The sequence below is a fragment of the Myxine glutinosa genome, chromosome 1 (genome assembly GCF_964187855.1).
Source record: "Myxine glutinosa chromosome 1, kmMyxGlut1.1, whole genome shotgun sequence".
Classification (NCBI taxonomy): Eukaryota; Metazoa; Chordata; class Myxini; order Myxiniformes; family Myxinidae; genus Myxine; species Myxine glutinosa.
Genome location: NC_136261.1, coordinates 354,163,771 through 354,184,785, shown reverse-complemented (window position 1 = coordinate 354,184,785; position 21,015 = coordinate 354,163,771).

The window sequence follows — 21,015 nt, the reverse complement described above, 5'->3', positions numbered from 1 at the left end:
CTTGGATGGAATTTAAAGATGGAGAGCTTGTGAGTAAAACAGGTCCTGTCAGTTCAAGAAATCCATTGATCAAAATCTAAACAAAATCCATCCATGTTTGCAGACCTCTCCGGCACCTGTAAACTTCTCCCCTGATCATCGTATGTCTCGCAGTATTCCAGCCAACAACAACTCTCTGTCTCCCAGTTGGCTGTCGGTGTGTTTGGGCGTGGCAAGATGGCTGCTGTGCATGTGTGGTGAGGTACGAGCTGCTCTGACTTTTGTTCTTGCTCTTCCTTTTTCTCGTCGTTTTCACCTTTTCTTTCCCATTATTTGTTTATCTTCACATTGTCTAATCTCCATCTGCCCCCACCGTTCTCTTTCATTAAACCCGAAACCACAACGCTCATCCTCCCCTCCCATTTTCCTCCCCCAGCTCTCCGCTCGTTCTCTCTTCCTCTGTACGTTCCCCTCACCCACCGCACGTTCTACTCACCTCCCCCCCCCCCCCCCATTATGCTCCTCGCTTGTGTTGCTATCGCTATTCTATTTTTTCCCCATTTTATTTTATCTTTCCTCTGAGATACAGAGATACAGAGAGAGAGAGAGACTGACTGTTTCTTCCTTTTATTACAAGAGTACAAAAAATCAGTTATGTTCAGTCATAAAGAAACAAAACACAATAAAAATGGTCTCAAGGAAAAGTTATTATCAAATCATCATCATCAAGTGTGCATATGACATCATTAAAAACCCACTTTTCTTTAAAACATGTTAAATTCTTGTTCATTTTTTTAAAAACCGGTATTCTAGCTTTAGTCTTGCATTTACAAGAGCCTTAAAGGTGAGCAGTACATCATATGACGAGTCAGAAGCGTTTCCCATTTTTTTCTTCCTGGATTTATAAATTGCAAACTTGGCCTGGCCAATTAAAAAATTCATTAAAACCACATTTCTAAGGGAAGACGGTCCTAAAACACCATAAATAAAAACATTGTGATTGAAGAGGGAACCAAGCTTCACAAAGCGTTCCTGAAGGAATGTAAAAAGAGGTTGCAATCGTTCACACTCAAGGTATGTATGCGGTAGGGTTTCAATGGATGCACAGAAAGGGCATAGATTAGAGTTAGCAGTAGAAAACCGGTTCAGTAAAACATTATAAGGTAAAATCCAGTGTACAAGTTTCCATTGAATATCTCCAACATACTTTGGAGTAGGCAAGAGATAAAAACTTCGCCAATTGGGGCAATTGGGGGGTATTGGGGGTAAAACATCCCGCCATCGAAGCCTCGGGTGCTCAGAAAATGTTTTTGCGTATAAAATTTTAACGTACGCGTTGTACAGAGTTTTCTTTGGAAAGGCGGGAAGGGATAATGCAGTATCATCAGGGCTGTTCAGGCCGGGGGACAGATTAAGTGGCGGGCTGAAGACTAGGAGTTTGGGGAAGTCACCCGCTGTTTCCTCGGGGGAAGGGCCAAGTTCCTCGCAGGTATTACGATACGTTGTGGATATCCCTTGAAGGAACCGAGAGATGATCCTGACAGATTTTATTCCGGTTTTTTGTGCCACAGCGGCAGCACTCAGCCGGCAGCTCCCAGACTCTGTCATGAGGTCTTTCACTCGCAGCAGCTTGGCATCAACAAAACGTTGAACGAGTCCCCTATTATTCAAGCTGTTTTCCAGGAAGGGGTTGTAGCATAGGGGCTCATTCAACAACATTTCCATGTTGTATGTTGCCATTTCACGGGAAAAGGACAGGGCTTGCCAGGCGTTCATCACCCCTTGGTAAAAGGTGGGCAGCAAGGATGAATCGATTTGATGAGGGTTCATCAAGAAAAGTTCTCGGTCGTAACCCAGCTTGCATGTAAGCTGCAATATGCAGTTAGCCAGAGGCCTCCAGAGTAGGGCTTCATCTCCATATACAAGTTGGCGCACGATATGAAGCCGGAAGACCATAATCCGGCTGCGGATATCAATAAGACCTTGGCCACCTTCAGTGAGTGGTAAGTATGCCACGGGGGGTTGGAGTCAGTGTTTCCCGCTCCAGAAAAAGTCGACAATGCTCTTTTGCAGTGTAATAAGAAGGCTCCCGGGCGGGTGTAGGCATATCATCTTATGCCATAGCATAGAGGCGACGATTGTTAATGACGAGAGTTCTTCCGCGGTACGAAAGTTGAGAAAGAAGTCCTTTCCAGCGGGCCAGTTTTGCCATTACCTTGTCCGGTAATCCCACCCAGTTCTGCTGTTCAAAGGTGTTGTCTCCTAGGAAAATACCGAGGTATTTAATGCCACTTTTCTGCCAGTTCACTCCTCCTGGTAGGACAATTGGAGGGCAATCTCCAGGTCCTATCCAAAGGGCTTCACTCTTCTTCCAGTTTACCTGGCCTGAACAAGCCTGACAATATGTCTTTAGTGCCTGAGCCACCGCAGTGACGTCAGCACTATTTTTTATATAAATACAGACATCATCTGCATAGGCAGAGACTTTTAGCGGTGTGGTAAGAATTGATCCAGTGAAGCCAGAAATGTGCGTACGTAATTGGAGCAGAAGAGGTTCGATGGCAAGAGAGTATAAAAGTCCAGATAGCGGGCAACCTTGCCGTACTCCCCGTTGTACAGCAATGGGGCTACACAATACTTGATTAATTTTAAGAACACTGGATATATTACAATACAAAAGTTTAACGTACGAGATAAAAATAGGTCCAAACCCAAAATCTCTAAAACTCTAAAAAGGTACATGTGGTCAATACAGTCAAAGGCTTTTCCTTGGTCAATGAAAAACAGACCAACATTCATATTAAAATTGTTACAAAACCGAATGGTATCACGGATAAGAAAGATATTATTAAAAATAGTACGTCCAGGAATACAAAAGGATTGATGTTCTCCTATTAGTACATTCATAAAAGGTTTCATTCGATTAGACAAGGCTTTGGCTAAAATTTTATAATCCGTACATAAAACAGAAATAGGACGCCAGTTCTCTTTAAGTTGAGTGTCCGCTTTCTTAGGAATTAAGGTGGTGACTGCTCTCCGGCAACTCCACGGCAGTTGTCCATCCTCTAAACATTCATTCAATACCCGCAGTAGGTGAGGTCCAATGGCGTCCCAAAAGAACTGGAAAAATTCACTAGTCAGCCCATCCAGTCCAGGGGCTTTATCAGGTTCCAAGGCCTTCAAGGCAGCGGTGAGCTCAGGTGACCTAAGAGGATCCTCCAACTGCTGCTTCTGATCCTCCGCCAATGTTGGAAGGTTAGAAACAAGTTCCGATATTGCATCCTGGTTAATGTCATGCCGCATAAACCGTTGTTTAAAATGTTTCCGGGCACATTCCCTGATTCTGCCATCTTCATAAAGGAGTTCCCCATCATGGAGCAAGCGTGTAATCATTGACGAAGAGGCCCCCCTTTTAAGGCTGAATAAGAATTTGGTTGGAGCATCAAGATCGTGTATGTACCTCATCTTCAGGCGCAATAAAGCATTTTGTGCTCGCCTTTCGGATATGGAATTCAGTAAGGCCGTTTTTCCATGAATTTGTTGCCTCATTCCCTGGTAGCTCACACTTGCAGTTCCCTGAAGCTGTTCCTGTAATTCCAGGATTTCATCTTCAAGTAAGGTTGTGGTTTTTCTTTCCTCTTGAACACCATATGCACGATATTATTGGCAGAACAGTCTGATGTGCGTTTTGGCATTATCCCACCATTGTCTGAGGTTTGAGAAATTCCCTTGGGAGGCAACTAGAATATTCCAAATTTCCGGAAAAATGTCCTTAAAGGTACTATCATCAAGTAAGTTGTTATTAAATTTCCAAAAAGCACTCTTGTGTTTCGGGCAGGGGGCAGAAATTTTGAGAAATGTTGCGCTGTGGTCCGAGAATCCTGATGGGCAAATTTTGGATGACAGAACGAGGCGTTCAAGTGGAGGATTAATATAAAACTTGTCCAAGCGAGCAAGTACAATATTACCCTGAGTGCATCGACACCATGTGTATTGCCTGATTGATGGGTGCTGTACCCGCCATATATCTGTCAAATTCATTTGTTTTAAAAATTTGGTGAGAGGGATTGTGGAGGCAGGATGGGGCTCTGCACTGTTCCTGTCTAGTTGGGGTTGAAGGGTGCAATTAAAATCTCCACCAATACAAACATGATTGTCTTGGTTTTTAGGGCGTTTTGGCTGTCGAGGGACGTTAGGTGTGTCCCAAGGGCATTAAAAAAAACTCGCCGAGCTACAGGCATACTTGGGGCATAGATATTAAAAATAGTATAGAATTTTCCACAGTAGTGTGAAGTTATTGTGTGCAACTTTGGTTGTTTCTCGGTGTTTATCTTTCATAAATTGATCGTCTGTTTGCCGTGTCGTGTCTTGAGGCCTTGTACAGTGTGCACTGTACAACCTTGAGGCTTTGTTTTTCTCTCAGCGGTCCGTCGTTTGTGATCCAATAACTTTCGTTCTCTGTATTCCCAGGCTTTTCACCCATAGCCTACTTCCTTGTGTAAATCTCAACTCAACAAAAAAAACAAACAAAAAAAAAACATTTCCTTCTCTGTTCTCATTCGTTTATTCATTCTTATTCGTTCGTTCGTTCTTCGACCACGTGTTTCTCCCCCATTTCCCCAGATAGTTTTCACTCATTAACCTTCAATGTTTACACTTTCCCCTCAAGTTATGTATTCCGTCATATTTTATAACACCTTTTTCTTCTTCTTCTTTAAAAGGCTGCTTTCGACTTGCTCACCAAATCAATTCATCCCAAAAAAAATATCCATCTCCTATAGTGCCTTTTTTCTACATTCCCTAAACTCTCCTGCACTCCATCCTCCATCCAGCGTCCTTAAACGTATTTTTAACTCGAAGGTCACAAGAAACTCATTTTGCAATAAATGTTCGTTTCCCATAAATCGTACACTTTCAAAAATCCAATCTCACCCCTCCCCTCCAAATCTTCCCCATAACCCCTCCCCTCCAAATCTTCCCCATCACCCCTCCCCTCCAAATCTTCCCCATCACCCATCCCTTTCAAATCTCCCCCCTTGCCCCCTCCCTCCTAAACTACCCCCTCACCCCTCCCCGCCAAGACGCCCCCTCGCCCCTCCCCTCCTAGACTCCTGCCTCACCCCTCCCCTCCAAATCTCCCCCATATCCCATCCCTTTCAAATCCCTCCCCTTGTCCCTTCCCTCCCAAACTCCCCCCTCACCCCTCCCCTTCAAATCTCCCCACCCTCATTGCTTCTCAATTTCCCCCCTCTCACTCCCCCTCCTCAAAGCGTCCTCCCCGCTTCTTCCCCCTTCAAACTCTCACCTCCATCTCCCCCAACCTTCTGCCTCGCTCTTCCCCCTCCTCAAATAACACCTCATTGTGGCTCACCCAATCACCATCAAACCTTTTGTCCGCCCCATCCTTCCCTTTCTCCGAGCTATTCTGAAATCTCTGACACACCTTCAACAGCTCTCCCTATCTCTTCCACCTCTTCCACATCTTACCCTACCCCTCCTCCCCCCTGTTCTGTATCTGATGCTCCCCCTTCCTCTTCATTAACGGTATGGACCTCAAACATCCGGGGCCTTCGTTCAAACTTAACTGATCTCTCCATACAGGTTGCTTCTGTCAAACCAGACGTGATCTGCTTAACAGAAACTTTCCTCCTTTATGATGTCTCTGATTCCTTAGTATCTCTCCCGGGCTACTCCCTCCTCCGGTATGATAGACCTGAGCCTCGTCCTGGAGGCGGGGTTGCTATCTTTATCAAAAACTCTCTTCCTCACTCGCCCTGCACTGCACTCTCTCCACCTCACCCCCAGGAATACCTCTGGCTACGGCTTCCCCTTCGCTCCCACCTCTTGTTCATATGTGTGTTGTACCGTCCACCAAACAGTGATGACTCCATCTACATCTCGCTGTCTGATGATATGGACCAACTTCTATCTACTCATCCCAACTCTCTCTTCCTCATATGTGGTGATTTCAATTGTCACCATGCCAGTTGGCTGGGTGTGGGTACCTCTCTCACCAGCCATGGCTCTTCAGCAAAGGACTTCTGCGACTCACTGGGACTGACACAATCTGTCAATTTCCCGACCCGGATCTCAGTCAACGGAACATCTTCTCTTCTGGACTTGGTTATGACTAACTTCCCTGAAAATGTCTGCTGCTCTTCTTCTGCTCCGATCGGATCATCTGATCATGTCCTTGTTAAAGTGGACATCTCTCTGACCATCCTCAGGGAGCCTGCTCAGCGTCGACGAGTCTGGCATTTCACTCAGGCCAACTGGCACGGTCTTCAAGCAGCCATCAATCATCTGGACTGGTCTCCCATCTCTACCACCTCTGACATCAACTCATCCTGGGAATTCTTCCAAAGTAAATTGCTCTCTCTCATGCACAGATTTATCCCATCTCGTCTTCAGTTGTCATACCCTTCCTCCCGTCCATGGTACACGGAATCTTGTGGTGAGGCTGTTGCCCAGAAACAACTTGCCTTCGTCTCCTGGAAAGCAAATCCAACGGAAGGAAATCTCATTTCCTTTCACAAAGCCCGAAACAAGTGTGTGTCCACCCTCAGGAGAGCCAGGAAACAATATCTCTCCGTTCTCAAGACCGAACTCTCTTATCTGTCTCCCTCTTCCAAATCCTGGTGGCGTCTGGTCAAATCCGTTTCTGGTGTTTGTTCCCCCTCCATCCCCTCCCTTACCTCAAACGGCTACACAGCTGACTCCGCACGTGAAAAAGCTGAATGCCTCAACTCTGTGTTTGCCTCTAAATCTTGTGTCCCAAACCCATCCCTCTCTGTACCCACCATACCCAGTCGTACCCTGCTGCTCCTGGACTCCGTGTCCTTTCCTCCTGACAAGGTGGAAAAGTTTCTGTCAACCCTCGACTCTGATTCTGCAACTGGACCCGATGGCATCAGCCCACGTGTCCTAAAATCCTGCTCTGCTGCTCTATCTCACCCTCTCTCTGTTCTCTTCACCCTCTCTTTTGCTCAAGGTCAACTGCCATCTGCTTGGAAATCAGCCAACATCACCGCTTTGCACAAAAAAGGTGCAAAAACAGATCCTAGCAACTACAGACCAATCAGCCTTCTCCCAATTATCACCAAAGTCATGGAATCCATCATTGCTTCGGATATGAAATATTTCCTCTTCTCCAATGGCTTGATCTCTGATCATCAATTTGGTTTCAGACCAGGTCACTCTACTCTGGACATGCTGCTTCTGCTGTCTCAACAATGGATGGAGGTCCTCAATGCCAAACAGGAAATTAGAGCTGTCTCCCTCGACATATCACGTGCCTTCGACACGGTCTGGCACCCCGCTCTGCTCACCAAACTCTCCTCCTTTGGTATCCATGGAAATCTCCACGCATGGCTGGCGGACTTCCTCTCTAGTCGTCGTCAACGTGTGGCCCTGAATGGGTTTCTCTCATCTCCTCTTCCTGTTCAGGCTGGAGTTCCCCAAGGCAGTGTTCTGGGCCCCGTGCTTTTTCTGGTCTTCATCAATGATCTCTCTGACTCTCTCGAAAATCCTCTCTATCTCTTTGCTGATGACTCCACTCTCTGCCGCTCCATTCCTCTTCCCTCAGATCGGCAGTCTGCTGCCTCCTCACTCTCTGAAGACCTGGACAAAATCACAGACTGGTCAAACAAGTGGAACATGTCTTTCAATCCTGACAAATCTCACACTCTTACTATGTCTCTCCGAAAAGATCGACTGGACAACCCTCCCATCTACTTTCTCAACAATCCTCTCCAAGAAGTTCTGTCGCTCAAGATTTTGGGTCTCACTATCTGCCATGATCTTTCTTGGGAAAACCACATTTCCAAGCTGGCCTCCAAAGCCAGTCGCCGACTGGGCATCCTCCGTCGTGCGAAGTCCTTCCTCGGCACACCTGAGCTCCTCACCACATACAAGGCTTTCATCCACAGCTCAATGGAATACTGTTCTCCCCTATGGGCCGGTGCTCCTGCCTCACACCTAGCTCGGCTTCACGCTGTTGAAACCAAAGCTTTCAGAATTATTGGAATCTCCCGCGATGAAGCTATCTCTGAGGGCCTTTCACTCACTCACCGCAGGCAGGTAGGTGGTCTTTCTGTCTTCTACCGACTTCTCTCCGGCCTTGCACCCCCAGCTCTCTCTGTGCTCTGTCCCCCAAATATTCCTACAGGTCGCACAAGATCTGCCAGCAACCCTCTGATGGTTAAACTGCCGAAATCTCGGCTCTCTGCTCACCTTCACTCTTTCATTCCTCTTTTCTCCCGCCTCTGGAACAAACTCCCTCACTCCCTTCAATCCCACTCCTCCCTCCAGGTCTTTAAAACAGCTGTTCACCACCATCTCTTATCTTCCCCCATCCAAAACCTTGATCTTTTCTACCCCCGCTAATTCACCCCAGATCCACCTTGTTGAAATTCCAACTTCTTTCCTGGAAGTCCTGGCAGTGTCCATATGTTTTATACCTCTCCCACCGCCCCCCTTCCCATGCCCCCCCCCCCCAAAGCCCTCGCCCTCTCTCAGATCTCTCGATGTCTCCATGTCTCTCGGTCCCTGCTCTCAAATGTTGTGTTTGTGTCCTTCCCCCTCTCTCCCCATCTTGTCTACCGCTCCCGATGTTATATGTTTTATGTGTCGGTTTGTCTTTCTGTGTGATTAATGTTCGCTCTTTCACGAGCCTCGATCTTGTATACAAAAAAAAAAAAAAAAAAAAAAAAAAAAGTGGAATTCTAGGGATGCTAGGGATCCCTTGTGCATTTCGTCGAATTTAAGCGATGAAGGCAAAAAGGAGGGGCTAAGAATTATTGCGACACCGCCTTTGCGGGAGTCACCGTTACTAAAAAAGGACAGGCCGGGGAAGAGCCTACACCACTCTGCGTCACAGCAGTCGTTGGCATGGGTCTCTTGTTAGAGGGCAATGTCAACTTTCTTCTGTAATAAAAAATCCCTTACTTGAACTTTACGGACAGAGCTACATCTTCCGTTAATATTCAGGCTACAAATGGAAAAACTCATTACAGCTACAAGGAGGAGTGACCACCACTCAATTTTTTGATAGCAGTTCATTCTTAGCTTTTTGCAACCACTTCTATAAACGGTGACGTTGGGAGGAATTGAAATTAAAAACGTGGGGCCGTTTTACCATCAGTCTAGCGGAATGTATAAAATCAGGTAGCTCTGGAAAAAAGGTTTCTATAACAACATTCCTTTTTCGGAATGTGTCCTTAAGAAACCTTTTTATCTCGGAGGGAGGGATTGGAGGGGTTTCCTCTTCCTTAAGGCTACCACATTCACTAACAGAGTCATCTATATCATATGGCTCAGATGGTGTGTCACACTGGTTTTCATCATTTATCTCCTCACCGTCATCACATCCCTCCACGTTATCGGATGGGGCATAGTCCATAGAGGGAGGGGACGGGGAGGGAGAGAAATGAGCCATCTTCAGGGGAGGGGGGGGGGGGGGGGGGGTTACTAATTTTTGCGGTTCAACCATATCAGTTTCTCGGTCAGTAGACAAGGGCGAGGATTCATCCACATCTATGTCCTCCAATACCGAGAAATGATTTTCTGTGACGAGGGACAAATCTAGGGCAGAGAGGAGTGGCTGTCGGTTTTCAGTTGTAGGTTTTTTAAAGAGATGACCGTTTTCATCTGTTGTTTGCAGATGTCTTTTTCCTTTTGGGCAGACTAATTGAAACTCGTCCTGGTTAGTGGGAAGAGATTGCAAGGGTTTGGGGGGAGGAGGGGGGGGGAACGTGATCATCGGGAGGGGATTCCCATCGGCTACCACGGCGAGAGAGGTAGGATCAGTTATAGCAGGCAACAAGCTGTGATTGGACGATGTCGCCTGGGGGGTGAGGTCTATCGTTAACAGGAGATGGCTGCAATTAGATCCTTCAGTAGAGGGAGGGGCCCCTGTTTCAAGGGGAGGGGAAGGGGGTACGGCGGGGGGGGTTTGGGTCGGTGGTAGGAGGGCTTGGGTCGGTGGTAGACAGATTGGGATCAGTGGTGGTAAGGCTTGGGTCGATGGTGGGAAGGTTCGGGTCGGTGGTGGGAGGGCTTAGGTCGGCGGCGGGAAGGCTTGGTTCGGTGGTGGGAGGGTTTGGTTCGGTGGTGGGAAGGCTTGGGTCGGTGGTGGAAGGGTTTGGATCGGTGGTGGGAAGGTGGGGGGGTTTGCTTATTCCCGGTTCGGAGGGGAGGTTGTACTTGTGGAGAATTCTCTTTTCGGGGGCAGTCATGCTTAACATGCCCAAATTGTCCGCAGCCAAAACATTTTAGAACGTTGGTGGACACGTACACTGTATATTCGTTCTGTTGATGTTTTAATTTTATTATAAGGTTTAAATCCTTCTGGGAATTTTTTAAAATCATAAACACTTGCCGCCGGAATGAAACCACGTGCCTTAAATCGTTGTTTCGTGACCCGAAGGAATCATGGTGATACGAGACACGATGGTACTGTATCGGAACAACTCTTTAATTCGTACATCGTCGGATACAAATGGGGGGCAATTGGATATCACGACTTTTATCGCTGGGCTATCTAGTGGGGAAATCATAACAAATAAATCTGGATCGATTGTCAAACCCTGTTCGACAATTTGTGGGACACAATCCACGTCGGACAAAAAAATAACGATCCGCTTGTTCATCCGCGAAGCGGCAACAACCTTGTCGATCCCGACAACACAACCGGTTGCGAGGACAACGTCCTCGACACTAACCTCACGTTCCGGAGGTACACAAAATAACCCGTGCTTACGGGTCAGGCTCTGAAAGGCCGTAAATCGAGATAGTGCAGCTGCCATGCTGGAACAGCTGCACTTACAACCCCTCCCCAACTCGGGGAGGGTGAATATATAATATAATCTTCCCCACCCGAACTCCGGGAATGGGAAGTAATCAGACCTCTCCGATTTCCCTAACTTCGGAAAAGGGAGGCAACAAAACAAACTGAAGGAAAGATAAACGAAAGGAAAAAAAAGGAAATTGAGGTTTAAGATGAAGGAGCAAACACCGATCGGGCGACGCCCAAAAACGGCGAACCCTTACCAGCGATCACCCTGTGCTCTCCGGCTCTCTCTCCCGTCTCAACGTACATGGGAATCACCAGGAGGACTCCACGAACAGGCACAAGGACACAGAGGGGGGAAAGGGAATGGAGCAACAACACAGAGCACTCACAGGCCTCCACAAGCAGACGCCATGACAGTACAACCAGCATAAAACGGCCAGCAGGTGGAGAGAGGGAGAGAGAGAGAGAGAGAGAGAGAGAGAGAGAGAGAGAGAGAGAGAGAGAGAGAGAGAGAGAGAGAGCGAGAGAGCGAGAGAGAGAGCGAGAGAGAGAGCGCGAGAGAGCGAGAGCGAGAGAGAGAGAGAGAGAGAGCGAGAGAGAGAGAGAGAGAGAGCGAGAGAGAGAGAGCGAGAGAGAGAGCGAGAGAGAGAGCGAGAGAGAGCGAGAGAGAGAGAGCGAGAGAGAGCGAGAGAGTGAGAGCGAGAGAGAGAGAGCGAGAGAGAGAGCGAGAGAGAGAGAGCGAGAGAGAGAGAGCGAGAGAGAGAGCGAGAGAGAGAGCGAGAGCGAGAGAGAGAGAGAGAGAGAGAGACTTTTGTGTCCTTTTATTATAAAAGTATAAAAGCAAAGGTATTCCAACTCCACTTTACATACAAATCACAACCTCATTTCCAATGCATTTGCACAAAACATCCTCCATACCCCATAACTATTCAAACACAAGAAGGTTCCCCATGTTTACATGATAAGCATGTTCGAGCTTTATACGTGCTGACACCATCCATATAAAACAAAAAAGTGCATTTTCATTATTTTCCCTACCTAATCTGGCTTTTCTGGTTTTATAAATTGCAAGCTTAGCAATTCCAAGCAAAAAATTCAAAAGCAAAATCACAGAGTTTTTCCTTGTATTACATGCAAGTCCGTGAACATAGAGTCCAACAGAAAAAACAATTTTGAATTTACAAAAGATTCGGCTCAGAAACAGAAACAGAGATGACAATCTCTTGCACTCAATAAACGCATGATACAAAAAGTTCAACATAACACAAAAAGGACATAAATTAGGCACAGCAGGGTTAAACTTCTGAACTAACACCTGTGTGGCCAGGGCGTGATGGACCAGTCTCCAATTTAGGTCTCCTGTACGTCCAACAGTAGGACTCCTGTACATTTCATCCCAATTTGGAGTGAGAAATGCTCCTGCAGGTAAAGACTCTTTCCACTTGTTCCTTAAGGGTGCTGCACAGCCCAGTAAGCACACCTCTAGACAAATTCTGTGCATTGCCCTTTTCCCCATAATGTGGAACACACTGGATTCTTCGCTGTTAGAGGAAAACACACCATGTTGTTCCTGGGCAGTGACTGAGAGTTCAGGGAAGGTTAAACGAAAATCTACTTCCTCATTTACCCCATTCCACCCAATATTTAAATCTAAAAAAGTCTGGGATACAATCTTTATGACCCTGCTCACTATTCTAATTGAACGCAAGCCAATTTTCCAGAAACAGCGCAGGCAGACAACCATCGCTTCAAGGATAGCTCCATAATATCTCACACTTTATTAATCCCATTGTTCGTAAAATGTTCCATAAAAGCTCGGCTGGTAGATATTTCAGCGAATAATGAGTTTTGGAAAAATGGCTCATGCACAAACTTCCTGGGATCGTAAGAGATCTCCAACCGCTGCTCTCCTAGAGCTTGCCAGGCGTTCAGGAGAGACCGATGAAATGCAGGGAGCCGAGCTCAATCGACCTGCTTCAAGTCCATAAGGAAAAGTTCTCGGTCATAGTCCATTCCACCTACTTGCCTGAGCAAGGTATTCGTGAGAGGACGCCAGGGCACAACCTCACTGTATAGCAGACGTTTTATTGTCATTAGCCGAAAAGCCATTATTCGACTAGGGATGTGCACCTGGTTTTGGCAATCTGAATTATGTGGTCTACACAGCACATCTGGCTTAAGCCAGTGGTGGCCTCCCCAGAAGAAGTCAACTAGACCCCTCTGTATGTTGGTGATCAGAGCTTGAGGAGGCTGGAGTGCTATTGTTGGAACCCATCTGTGGATCGGTCCCATCGGCCGATGCGATGGGTCTGACCCATCTGTGGATGCACGAGAAATGACAATGCAGACCCATCGGCCGATGGGTCTGCGCCATCTGCGGATGTGTTGTTCACCTTGAAGGAATGTGTTGACAGAATGGTGCTCTTCAATCAGGTACACAGTCATTGGAATTACATGTGGTAGGAATTTAACAGAGATGATTTTTAAATGTTTTATTATCTATTTCTACCCATCTATTTATACATTTTGTCAATACATTTTGTAATTAACAGATACATGGCAGTTTTAGTAAAGCTTTACATAACATACTCAACATTCATACAAAACATTAGGTGTTCTTCTGATAATGGCGGAGGGGAATGTTAAATTCCTTTATATTAAATTAAATTAAATAAAATTTAAATTAAATAAAATAATAAAATTTAAATTTTAAAAATAAAAGTTAAATAAAACATTTAAAAATCATCTCTGTTAAATTCCTACCACATGTAATTCCAATGACTGTGTACCTGATTGAAGAGCACCATTCTGTCAACACATTCCTTCAAGGTGAACAACACATCCGCAGATGGCGCAGACCCATCGGCCGATGGGTCTGCATTGTCATTTCTCGTGCATCCACAGATGGGTCAGACCCATCGGCCGATGGGACCGATCCACAGATGGGTTCCAACACTATGATCCTATGCCAGACGATTGGAAGCACCAGGTTGTTTATTATCGTTACCTATGCCTTAAGTGACAAGATCTGCAGCATCCCTTTCCACTTTGTTAGTTTCTGCTTAATGTTATCTTGGAAACCATCCCAGTTTTTCTTCATATAGCGTGTCGTTCCCAAATGGATGCCTAAGTATTTAAACCCATCCGTTTTCCATAACATTCCTCCTGGAAGAGTTGGGGGAACCATATGTGAAGCCTGTGACGCAGATAGGGTGTTTGGGTACAGAGAAAGAGCTACGCTCTTGTTCCTATTTACTCTTGCTGATGAAGCAAGTTCAAATTTGGCAAAACACCGGGATATCTCAAAAACATCTTCCTGGTTTTTAACCACAACATACAGGTCGTCTGCATATGCTGACCCAACAATTTTGGAATTGTTTGACAAAGACAAACCAGATAAGGTGGTACGAAGGAGAGCCAGTAAGGGTTCGATGGACAGTGTGTACAACATGCCTGACAGTGGACAGCCCTGACGGATGCCACGCTGAAAGGGGAATGGACGACACTGACTGTTATTTACTTTTAGCAGGCATGATACATTGTTGTATAAAAGTTTTATGCAAGAAATTATTTTTTCTCCAAATCCTGCTTTTGTAAGAACTGCAAACCAAAATGAGTGATCCACACTGTCAAAAAGCTTTCTCCTGATCAAGGAGTAATAACCCAAAAGCGTGCGATGCAGTTTGACCGATAGTAATCAAGTTTTTAACGAAGAAAATACTGTCATACATGGTAGTGGAGGAAGAATAATCTTAGGTGAGAAAAATTGGGGATAGAGATGAAAATTGGCTGAAATGACCTAAATACCCTATAAAAGCTTTGCAGAAAATTCCCCATAATTCCTGGGGGTGGAAGGTACCTAATTTGTATATTTCCAAAATGACCGACACCAGCGAGGGTAAAATTTATAACTTTTGAACCGAAGAGGATAGAAGCATATCTAACATGTCTAGTTCCACTAAATTTAGGGTGGAGAACTCATTTCTGAGGTTTTTGAGTGGCTACATGGTCATTGAGGGGGTCAAATTAGGCAAATTAGGCACCTAAATTTGCATATGTTGAAGATTGCCACCACTAAAAAGCTGTAATTGTGATACTTGTGATAATTGTGGAACCAATTGTTATAGAATAATAAATGACACTTCTGAATTCATACCAGATTTTAATATAAACAACAGGAAATTGGATGTGTTAAGCTGTCGTGGGGTTTTTTTAGCGTACAAAACAATTCAATTATTTTGTGCGTCCAAGGGAATACAAGCAAGTACAGTCACGTGAAAAAGTAAGTACACCCCATGAAACGTTTTGACTTTTCCAACATATTTCAACATACAGCTATTTGATCTTCATTTCAACTATATTGATAGATAAAGGTGATATAATATAACAACTATCATGAAACATTTACATTTTGTCATCCATTGTATAATTTAAATAAACATAAATGCAAATTTCGCATGTGGAAAAAGTAAGTACACCCTTGGCTCGAATAGGTGGTATTGCCCCCTTTGGCAGAAACAACCTCAAGTAGGCATTTCTTATACCTGTCTACCAGTCTCTGACATCGACTGGGAGAAATTTTTGCCCACTCCTCCATGCAGAATTCTTTCACCTGTGTGATGTTTGAGGGGTTTCTTGCATGCACAGCTTGTTTCAAATCCCCCCACAACATCTCGATGGGATTTAGATCCGGGCTTTGACTTGGACATTCCAGAACCCTCCATTTCTTTCTTTTCAGCCATTCCTTGGTGGATTTACTGGTATGTTTAGGGTCATTGTCATGTTGCAAGGTCCACCCTCGGTTGAGCTTCAACTTTCCGACAGATGGCCTCACATTATCCTCAAGCACCCTCTGGTACAATGAAGAATTCATCGTGGTTTCTATGATGGTGAGCTGCCCAGGACCTGATGCAGCAAAGCTGCCCCAAACCTTAATATTTCCACCACCATGCTTTACAGTTGGTATCAGGTTCTTGTGGTCAAATGCTGTCTTTGGTTTTCGCCAAACATGTCTTCTGGTACTGTGGCCAAATAGCTCTACCTATGACTCATCTGTCCAGAGCACATTGTTCCAGAAGTGCTGGTCTTTGCCAAGGTGTTCATTGGCAAACTTTAGTCTTGCCCTGATGTTCTTTCTGGACAGCAAAGGTTTCCTCCTGGCACACCTCCCATGTAGATCAAATTTGTGCAGCCTCTTTCTAATGGTAGACTCATGCACTTTGACATCAACAGTGGCAAGAGCTACCTGTAGGTCCCGTGATGACATTCTGGGGTTCTTCGAGACTTCTTTCAGCATCATGCAGTCTGCTCTCGGGCTGAACTTGCTGGGGCGGCCTGGCCTGAACAAGTTGGCAGTTTTTTGGAATCTTCTCCACTTGTAGATGATCTTCCGGACAGTCGAATGATTGATTTCGAATTGTTTGGAGATCTTTTTAAATCCCTTCCCAGACTCGTAGGCATCTATAACTTTCTTTCTGAAGGCCTCAGTGAGCTCTTTTGATCTAGACATGGTGACGCCGCACACTTCAACAACAAAGTGCAAACCAAACTAAATGTCTGAGGGTTAAATAAGACAGGTTCCTACAAGATCTTCTCCAACGATGTTCTAATCATTTGCACCTGAGCTGGTGCACCTGATTATAATTTTAGGTATTTGAAGTAGTGATAAATGTCGGGGTGTACTTACATTTTCTACATGCGAAATTTGCATTTATGTTAATTTAAATTATACAATTGACTACAAAATGTAAATGTTTCATGATATTTGTTATATTATATCACCTTTATCTTTCAATATTGTTGAAATGAAGATCAAATAGCTGTATGTTGAAATATGTTGAAAAAGTCAAAACTTTACATGGGGTGTACTTACTTTTTCACTTTTTCACATGACTGTATATGTATATGTATACACAGTGCGTAACAAAAAAAAGCCCAAATGTGTGAAGCATGTCGATCATCATTCTTGAGTCATATTTTCTGTATAAATAGACCCCAAGTGCAATAAAAAATTGTGACAGATATTACCTTGGTCGTACTGCAGATATTATCATTTGTTCTATAGATAAACGTTTTTTCTCAGTTACCCTATTGAAGACCTTTTTGTCTGTCTGACTGAAGATACTTGCAATCAATGTGTTAAGGCTTTCAGGAACTGTATCCTCCTCCATCGTACATAGAGAACAAGGCGACGGGTATATATCACAATCATTGACCATCTCTCGGATGTCTGCGGATACAAGCCTCGATGCTGTCATAATTATACTCTTTTTTTCGGAACCCTGATCACCTTGGTTGTCTTTGTACCACTTATCATGTACAATATTGCTGAATGCATCTCTGAATACTAATATGCTATCCTTTCCTCGCAGGTGAGTTGCAAGTACGGATTATTTGAAGTGTGCTTTCAACTTAGTAATGTTTTGCTTGAATACCCTGCTACTCCCTCAGTAAGGTGATCTTCCATGATATCTGTAAGCGCGCTAATAGAATACTGGCATTCGTTATTTTGCTCGAGGAACTCAGTCAGAAAATCAAATGCTTTATCCTTGCAGACATTTCTTTCCGATTTTGGGTTCTTGTTGCGGAAGTAATTGACGTGACAGTTATTGTGGTACCGCCCTTCCGCTGCAACCAAGTCGATAATGTTGCTTAGTCTGATCAGAATCTGTTTCGCATTTTCATCACCATCACCTAGCTCCTTTGCGTAGTTCTCAATCCGTTCACCAAATGATAATGTCCGACAGTGATAGATGGCATTGTGTTCACGTTTATGCCCCAATGACTTCTTAGGAGCCTTAGCCTCGAGACCACAGAACAGACAATGTTTTTGAAGTCAAAGGACTCAGCAGATTGTGAACGTAAATGTTGGGTTGCTGCAATAGGAGTTTCAGTCTCTTCCCACTGTTTGTTTAGATATGATTAAATAATAGTTTCACGGGTATAGCTTTTACGGCAGTCACTGTGCACAACCAATGGATTGATAAGTTCAATTGCTGCAGCTACACCATCATTTCTGCGAATGCTAGCGGCTATGATTGCATATCGTCCGAGCTCAGTGACGCGGTTGACATTTCGCCCATCCTCCAGTGACTGGGAGCAGAGTAGACAGCACGCTCCTACCTCCATGACCTGCAACATAAGAAAACATATTATGTTAGAACTGATAACCAAATAAAGTCAAATTACCCAATGTTAATATTATGATATAGTGTAATGAAATTACCATGAAATTGCCAGAGGTGACTCTGTAACCCACTTTTTGCCATAAATTGCATATTTTACCCCCCCCCCCCCCCCATTACCACCAAAAATGACCTCTAAATGACCGTGTAGCCACCCATAAACCTCAGAAATGAGTTCTCCACCCTAAAATTAGTGGAACCTGACATGTTAAATATGCTTCTATCCTCTTCGGTTCAAAAGTTATAAATTTTACCTTCGCCAGTTTCGGCCATCATGGAAATATGCAAATTAGGTACCTTCCACCCCCAGGAATAATGGGGAACTTTCTGCAAAGCTTTTATAGGGTATTTAGGTCATTTCAGCCAATTTTCATCTCTGTCCCCAAATTTTCACACATCATGCCAATTTCTAGCTAATCTTCCTTCACTATGGATCGTTCAGGTATGCAATACGTTTGGTCATTCCCAACTTCGAAAGAGATGACCTTTTTAAGATGCATTGCAAGCATTTTTGACACAATCTTATAGTCAGTATTTAACAATGACACAGGCCCCAGTTTGAATCTGCTGCAAATCTCCTTTCTTGGGAAGAAGACATAAGACATCTCTTATGCAGCTCAGGGGCAATTCCCCCTGATGTAGGCTCTCATGAAAAATCTCAATTAAAGCAGGACCCAGAACATTCCAAAAAACTTTGTAAAATTCAGCAGGAAGTCCATCAATTCTGGGGGCCTTGCCGTCTTCGAGTTGTTTCACTGCTGTTGTGAGCTCCTCAAGAGAAATGTCACATTCCAGTTGGAGTTGCTGCTCTTCAGAAAGAGATGGAAGAGGTTCAATCATCTCATTTGCCATCGTTTTATCCACTGTTCTTGGAGTAAACAAGTTTGAACAAAAGTATTTTTTTTTTCTTTTTTTTTGTATACTGAATCGAGGCTCGTGAAAGAGCTGACATTTACTTCACAAACAAATCAACCAGACAAACAAAATATATAAAAAGAGGGAGCGGAAGACAAGATGAGGAGAGAAGGGGAAGCACACAAACACTTGAGAGCACACAACATTTGAGAGCACGGAGATGTGTGGGAGGGAGAGGACTTGGGGGGAGGAGGCGTGGGAAGGGGGGGTGGTGGGAGAAGTATAAAACACAAGGACACCAATGACTTCCAGGACAGAAGTTGGTATTTCAAAAAAGTGGAATTCGGGTGAAATTAGCGGGGGTAGAAAAGATCAAGGTTTTGGATGGGGGAAGATAAGAGATGGTGGTGAACAGCTGTTTTAAAGACCTGGAGGGTGGAGTGGGATTGAAGAGAGTGAGGGAGTTTGTTCCAGAGGCGGGAGAAAAGAGGAATGAAAGAGTGAAGGTGAGCAGAGAGTCTTGATTTTGGCAGTTTAACCATAAGAGGGTTGCAGACAGATCTTGTGCGACCTGTAGGAATATTTGCAGGACAGAGCCCAGAGAGAGCTGGGGGGGGCAAGGCCAGAGAGGAGTCCGTAGAATACGGAAAGACCACCAACCTGCCTGCGGTGAGTGAGTGAGAGGCCCTTGGAGTTAGCTTCATCGCGGGAGATTCCAATGATTCTGAATGCTTTGGTTTCAACAGCGTGAAGACGAGCTAGGTGTGAGGCAGGAGCACCAGCCCAGAGGGGAGAGTAGTATTCCATTGAGCTGCAGATGAAAGCCTTGTATGTGGTGAGGAGCTCAGGTGTGCCAAGGAAGGACTTCGCACGACGGAGGATGCCCAGTCGGCGACTGGCTTTGGAGGCCAGATTTGAAACGTGGTTTTCCCAGGAAAGATCATGGCAGATAGTGAGACCCAAAAGCTTGAGTGACAGAACTTCTTGGAGAGGATTATTCAGAAAGTGGATGGGAGGGTTGTCCAGTCGGTCTTTTTGGAGAGACATCGTAAGAGTGTGAGATTTGTCAGGATTGAAAGACATGTTCCACTTGTTTGCCCAGTCTGTGATTTTGTCCAGGTCTGCAGAGAGTGAGGAGGCTGCAGACTGCCGATCTGATGGATGAAGAATGGAACGACAGAGAGTAGAGTCATCAGCAAAGAGATAGAGAGGATTTTCAAGAGAGTCAGAGAGATCATTGATGAAGACCAGAAAAAGCACAGGGCCCAGAACACTGCCTTGGTGAACTCCAGCCTGATCAGGAAGAGGAGATGACAGAAACCCATTCAGGGCCACACGTTGACTACGACTAGAGAAGAAGTCCGCCAGCCATGCGTGGAGATTTCCATGAATACCAAAAGAGGAGAGTTTGGTGAGCAGAGCGGGGTGCCAGACCGTATCGAAGGCACGTGATATGTCTTGCAGTGAATGTTTAATGTCACTCTGGCAAGTCAGAACACCGTTGGAAGAGCGTAGACTCTGAATCTGCTGAGATGTGTTGGCAGCCTTCTGCATTTTGAAGAAATCTTTGTTTGGAGTCTCGAGGTGTATTCTGCTCATCCGCAGGTGAATCATTGCTCCAGCCGCACGCTCTTTGACCAGTTTGGCCAGCAGGGTCTTTTTTTTCTATCAGCTGCTGATATTGGTCACTTCCCCAAGATGTTCCAGTTTCTTGTTCATATTTAAGTACATCTGCTTTTAGAGCACTTATCAACCCAGACGTATTACTGGTGGCATACGAGCAATATTGTTGGCAGAAAATCCGCATTTGTGATTTGGTACAGTCCCACCATTGTCGCATATTGACATAGGAACACTTTTTCTTTTCTAATCCTTCCTATACCAGTCTGAAGGCATTTTTAAAATGTTCACCTTGTAACAATTTCACATTGAAATTCCAGTGTACAATCTTGCAGCAATGATAGGGTAACATACATTCCATTTCAATCATATGGTGATCAGAAAAGCCAGATGGAGTTATTCATGTTCTCTTAACCAGATTCACCATTCCTTGGTTCACGTACAATCTGTCCAGTCGACCCATGGTTAACTGGTTTTTTGCACAGCACACCCATGTATATTGATGGGTGTTTGGATTTTGTAATCGCCATACATCTCTAAGTTTGTATTTTTTCACAAGTTGTGCCAAGGACTTTGCACTGGGTG